Source organism: Vigna radiata, chromosome 7 (genome assembly GCF_000741045.1).
Source record: "Vigna radiata var. radiata cultivar VC1973A chromosome 7, Vradiata_ver6, whole genome shotgun sequence".
Taxonomy (NCBI): domain Eukaryota; kingdom Viridiplantae; phylum Streptophyta; class Magnoliopsida; order Fabales; family Fabaceae; genus Vigna; species Vigna radiata.
The window spans coordinates 43,655,753-43,661,752 of NC_028357.1; positions in this window are offsets into that span (position 1 = coordinate 43,655,753).

Consider the following 6,000-nt stretch of genomic DNA (forward strand, 5'->3'; position numbering starts at 1 on the left):
AATAAATCATTCACATTCATATAATACATTCTAACGAGTAAATATTTATTTTGCGATCAGAGTAAATATTCACATAATCCAAATCACAAGAAAAAATAATCTCAATTTACTTATCAGAGTCCATAGAAAGGAACAAAATGTATAAAGGAAAATACAACATTGTTTTTTAAATAACTATGAATTTCAAACAGGAATAACTACGAAAGCAATAATCATTCATAATAATTATATAAGAATTAAAGGACCATATTAACAAATATCAAATTCAATACAAGAATAAAACTGAATATAAAATACATCCATATTCCTAGAAAATATCTGACAATCACATCCCATATTTCAAAATTGGAAATAGACTGTTCATACCTGGACATATCCTAATCCAAAATACCTCCAACGACTCTGACCTAAGTAGTCAAAACAACTATCAAGAATAAAGGGAAAAAGATAGCTAATCTATAACAAGCATATATCAACATAATGTACATACTCCAGTATTATCTTACTCAGAAATACATATTCCTATCCAAATCAAACAAATATGAAAAAAATGAATTCAAAGGTTTTGGAAAACCAATAAGCAAACCATCAAANCAAAGAGTAAGCCCAACAGCACTTGTCAACCATGTTCATCTCACAAAGCCTTTCATAGGGCCAGAAATCATAAAAATGTAACTGATACACCTGTAGTGACTGTTACAAACTCCCCCTTTGCAGGCACACTACCATCAATAAACCAAGATCAAAATCAAACCAAGTTTAGCCAATTAAAAATTAAGTCAGAAGAAAGTAACGGTAAATAAAACCTTTAGCTTCACAAATTACAGAATTTTCATGTATGATATGCACATCTACACCACACTTCATTGCTTGGCTTCCGTGTAAAGCCCATGAATTTAAAAAAATATATATGTATAATCAACTGGGTAGAAGATGAAGGATCTAAACGGTAAGATGAATTCATAAATTCAAGAATTAAAAAAACAATGGAGAAATTACCATAAGGATCGATGATCATAATGTTCACTGAAGTACCTTACTATAGTGCATGGAAACGCAATAAAATGAGAGTACAACCATTTCAAATACACAATCATGTACCTTCCTACCATTCAACCAATGAGAGAGACTACAGCCATTCCAAAACATAAATCTACCTCCATTGCCTCCAAGACCCAACAGACATCCAAAGTAAGTCTAGTCTTCACTGCAAAACGAGTCAAAGGCCCAACAATACAAATGTCAAAACCTATAGTGCCTNTTTACAAGAACTCCCACTCCACAAGTTTACCCAGAAGAATAACTTCAGACAAAACAATAAACACAAAGATAATAAAACCTAAACTTTCCCAGGATCTCCATCCACTGCTTCCAAAACCTGTCCCCCACATATCTATTAGCAAATAACAACTTCTGAGATTCAGGGACTTAACAAATATAGCCTGCAATAAGATAGCATCTGCTTCCACATCTTATCACAAATTGTGAGACCCCCCTGAAAGAAATAAATAGAGCTGTGATATTGAAGAGTGCAAATCATACAAAAGAATCATAATACAAGCCGTACTTAACTCCCTTTTAAGTTTTTAATTGCTCCTTCTTAAGTTTTTAACTCAGCCTCGGGTACATGCTAACAAAAAGAGCACAAACACCAATTTGATACCTCTTCATCATCACATACTTCCCGTGATATGCTATACCACACATCCATTGCTTCCCGGATGAAGACAACAAGTCCAGAATGATCCCATAAAAGCTTGGTAGCCTTAGTAGCTCTAAATAACAAGCTTAGATTGGTCATCACATGCTGCTTTAAACCGTTCTAAACTCTTCCATGATTTTTAATACTCAAAAAGGAAGAATTATTTTATCTAGAGTGGTTAGCCATTCTAATTCATTATACCATTTCAAATTCGTTATACCATTTCAAGAGCAGTATCATGAAATTAAAAAATTCTTCTCCAAAACTCAATTACCGGGCATGCTTAGAAATATATCAATTCCTAACCAAATCAAACAAAAATGAAAAATAATGAATGGAAAGGATTTGAGCAAACCATCATATCAAAGAGTAAAGCCCAACAGAACTTGTCAACCATGCTCACCCCACAATTTCTTTTATAAACCTATAACACAAAAAGGAAACAAACATATCCACCTCAAATGTCAGTTTGTAAGAGTACTCTCGTAGTGACAGTTAAAACCAAGATCAGAATCAAATAAACAAGTTTAGCCCTTAAAAATTAATCCAGAAAACGCTGCTCTGTACCAGTAAATAAACCCTCAGCGTCACAATGCACAGATTGCACCATAACAGGCTCNAAGATCATAACCTTCAATGATCAAGTATTGCTCTTGCATGGACAAACACCAAATGATACATGTACCTTCTACTACTAATACGAGACACTGGGCCATTCCAAATCAACCACATAAGAATAATGGTGAATGTAAACAAAATAAAACGAGAGACTACAACCATTACAAAANATAATCTACCGCCATTTCCTCCATAAATAACAGATATCCATAGCAAGCAAGTTTTCACTGCAAATGCTAAAGCCTCTCATANTCATAGTGCCTGTTTACAAGAACTCCCATTCCAAATGTTTAGCCAGAAAAATAATTGCGAAGAAAATAAAGAACGCAAAGGTAATAGAACCTAAAGTTTCCCTGGATATCCAACCACTGCTTCCCAAACCTCCCCACCACCCACCATTTGCACACCCTCCACCAACTTCATTTTAGTTTCCCTGTNAAGCCCTTGCATACAAAAAATATATAATTAATCTAGGTAGAAGATGAAGGAGCTAATAAATAAGATAAAATCACAAATTCAGGAATTAAAATTCCAAAGGAGAAATTTCCAAAACAGGCTCGATTCCTACAACCAACAAAAGAGACTAAAGTCCTTCCAACTCAAGGAGACAAAAAAATAGTAAATGAGAACGTAATAAAACATGAAGCTTTGTAGTAAGTTAAATAATCTAAACCTACTGCATCCAGATCCAATCTTCTTCACTGCAACATGAGTGGAAGAACATAGTCAAAATCANCAGCCAACTATCACAACACAAATGTCCAGTGAACATGTACCCTCCTACAACCAATAAGAGACACTAAAGCCACTTGAGAAGACTAGAAAAATAGTAAATGAGAATGTAATAAAACATAAAGCGTTGCAGTAAGCTAAATAATCTACACCTACTGCATNACTAAAGCCACTTGAGAAGACTAGAAAAATAGTAAATGAGAATGTAATAAAACATAAAGCGTTGCAGTAAGCTAAATAATCTACACCTACTGCATGCACGATCCAATAGACATCCTCTTCACTGCAAGAGTAGAAGATAATCAAAATCAACAGAGCCAACTGTCCAACAACCCAAATGTCAAAGCCTCTCACTTATAGAGTGTCTAATTTCAAGATCTCCCATTCCACAAGTTCAGTTTGAAAAATAACACCAATGAAAATAATGAATGCAAAGATAATAAAACAAAGTGTTTCACCGAGCTCCTTCATTGTTACCATACACTGTTTCCCAAGTTGCCCACCACCCACCATTTGCATACCCTGCACCGACTTCAGTTCTTAGTTTTCTTGGTAAAGCCCATCGATTAACTATAATTAATCTGGGTGGAAGATGAAGGACCTAGATGGTAAGATAAATAAACAAATACAATAATTAAAAAATCAATGAAGAAATCTCCAAAACAAACTCGATCATCATAATGTTACAGCGATCAATTATTGCTCTTGCATAGACAAACAGCTCTTGCATAGACAAACACCATGGCCGAAACATGTACCTTCCTACAACCAACAAGAGAGACTAAAGCCAACCCAACTTGAACAGACAAGAAAAATAGTACATGAGAACGTAATGAAACATAAACCTTTGTAGTAAGTAAAATAATCTACAGCTACTCCATCGATCCAATATCCTATTAATTGCAGAGTGAGTAGAAGAAGATAATCAAAATCAACAGCCAACGGTCCAAAAACACAAATGTCTAAGCCTGTCACTTGTAAAGTATCTACATTCAAGATCTCTCACTCCACAGGTTTAGTTTGAAGAATAACGGCAATGAACATAATGAATTCAAAAATAATAAAACCTATAGTTCACCGTATCTCCATCCAGTGTTACCAAAACCTGCCCACCACCTACCATTTGCACATCATGCACACATTTCTATTCTTAGTTTCCCTGTAAATCCCATCAATTAAAGAAAACAATAATCAATTTGGGCACAAGATGGACCAACACCATAAGATGAGTCAACAAATTCAGGAACCAAAAAAAGAATTTAGAAACTTCCATAGCAGGATCGATCATCATGATGTTCAGCGATCAAGCATTGCTCATGCTTAGGCAAACACCATGGTATGTACCTTCCTACAACCAATAAGTTTCCCTGTAAAGCCCGTGTATTCAAGAAAACTATATTAATTTGGGTAGAAGATGAAGGACCTGGATGATAAACAAATTCAAGAATTTAAAAAACAATGGAGGAATTTCCATAACAAACTCGTTGACCATAATGTTCAATGATCAAGTATTGCTCCTGTTTAAAGAAACACCACGGCCAAAACATGTACATTCCTACAAGCGATAAGAGAGATTAAAGCCACTCAAACTGACAAGAGAACGTAATAAAACATAAATGAAGTAAGTTAAATAATCTACGCATACATCATCCATGATCCAATAGACATCCTCCTCACTGCAAGAGGAGTACGAAAAGATAATCAAAATCAACAATAAAACGGTCCAATGTCGGCCTCTCACTTATAGAGTGCCTACTTTCAAGATCTCCCATTCCAGAGGTTTAGTTTGAAAAGTAACGGCAATGAAAATAGTCAATGCAAATATAATAAAACAAAGGGTTTCACCGGAACTCCATCCACTGTTACCAAACCTGCCAACCACCCACCATTTGCACTCCCTCCACCCACCTCATGTCTTAGTTTCCGTATAAAACCCATAAATTCAAGAAAACTAAAAAACCCATAAATTCAAGAAAACTATAATCAAACCAATGGAGAAATTTCCACGAGAGGCTCTTGCTTAGACAAACACAATGGCTGACACATTTACCGTTTATATATATAGGAGAGGGTTTTGGGCGCCAACTCATTTGGCGGGAAAGTATACCATAAATAGTTTATTACATTTCTTTGTGTCTAAGTTAATACGAACGTAACTTCACAGTTTCAAACTAATCTTTTTTTTATATTATTAATTATCGTGTATCAAATTTTAAACATAATTACATGTTTTCACAACTTTTATCATTATTATTATATAGTTCATGTGAATCAGTTGCAATAAAACAAATTGTTACATAAAATTTAAATAAATAATATATATTGTTTTTATATATAATTTTATTAATTTAATAAAATATTATAATTAACTTATTCTAACGACTAGAAAATAGTTAAAGGATAAAAATTATATTTAAAAATCAGATTTGATTATTTTTATTTATATAAGTCGAGCCTATAAATAGAATCACCCGTTAATCAAGTTTTATTTTTTTAAAGATTACCATTCTTTTAAAATAATTTATTTATTTATTTCTAATTTTTCTCTAAGTTTAGTAGCTTCAATCATATGATCAATTTCTTAGTAAGCTGTGATTTTCTTTGATTATTTTAAAAAAAAAAGTTGTTAACATAAAAAGGTATTTTAAAATAAAAATTGATTTTAAATATCTTAAATTTTAAATCATTTTATTATACTATAAAAGACCGATCTTACAAAATTCACTTATCCTTGGACCACATGCGAGTAAAACACAAGAAACAAAGGGCATATCAGACAACAGTGATATACAATCTTTCTATACATAAAAGTTATTAGAAATAATCATCATTGTTTATATATATAGCTAGATAATGATTAAAAATTATTGTATACTATTTAATGAAGAAAGTAATGTGATATACCAAATATAAAATGTATGAAACAATGAAATGGTAACATTACTTTT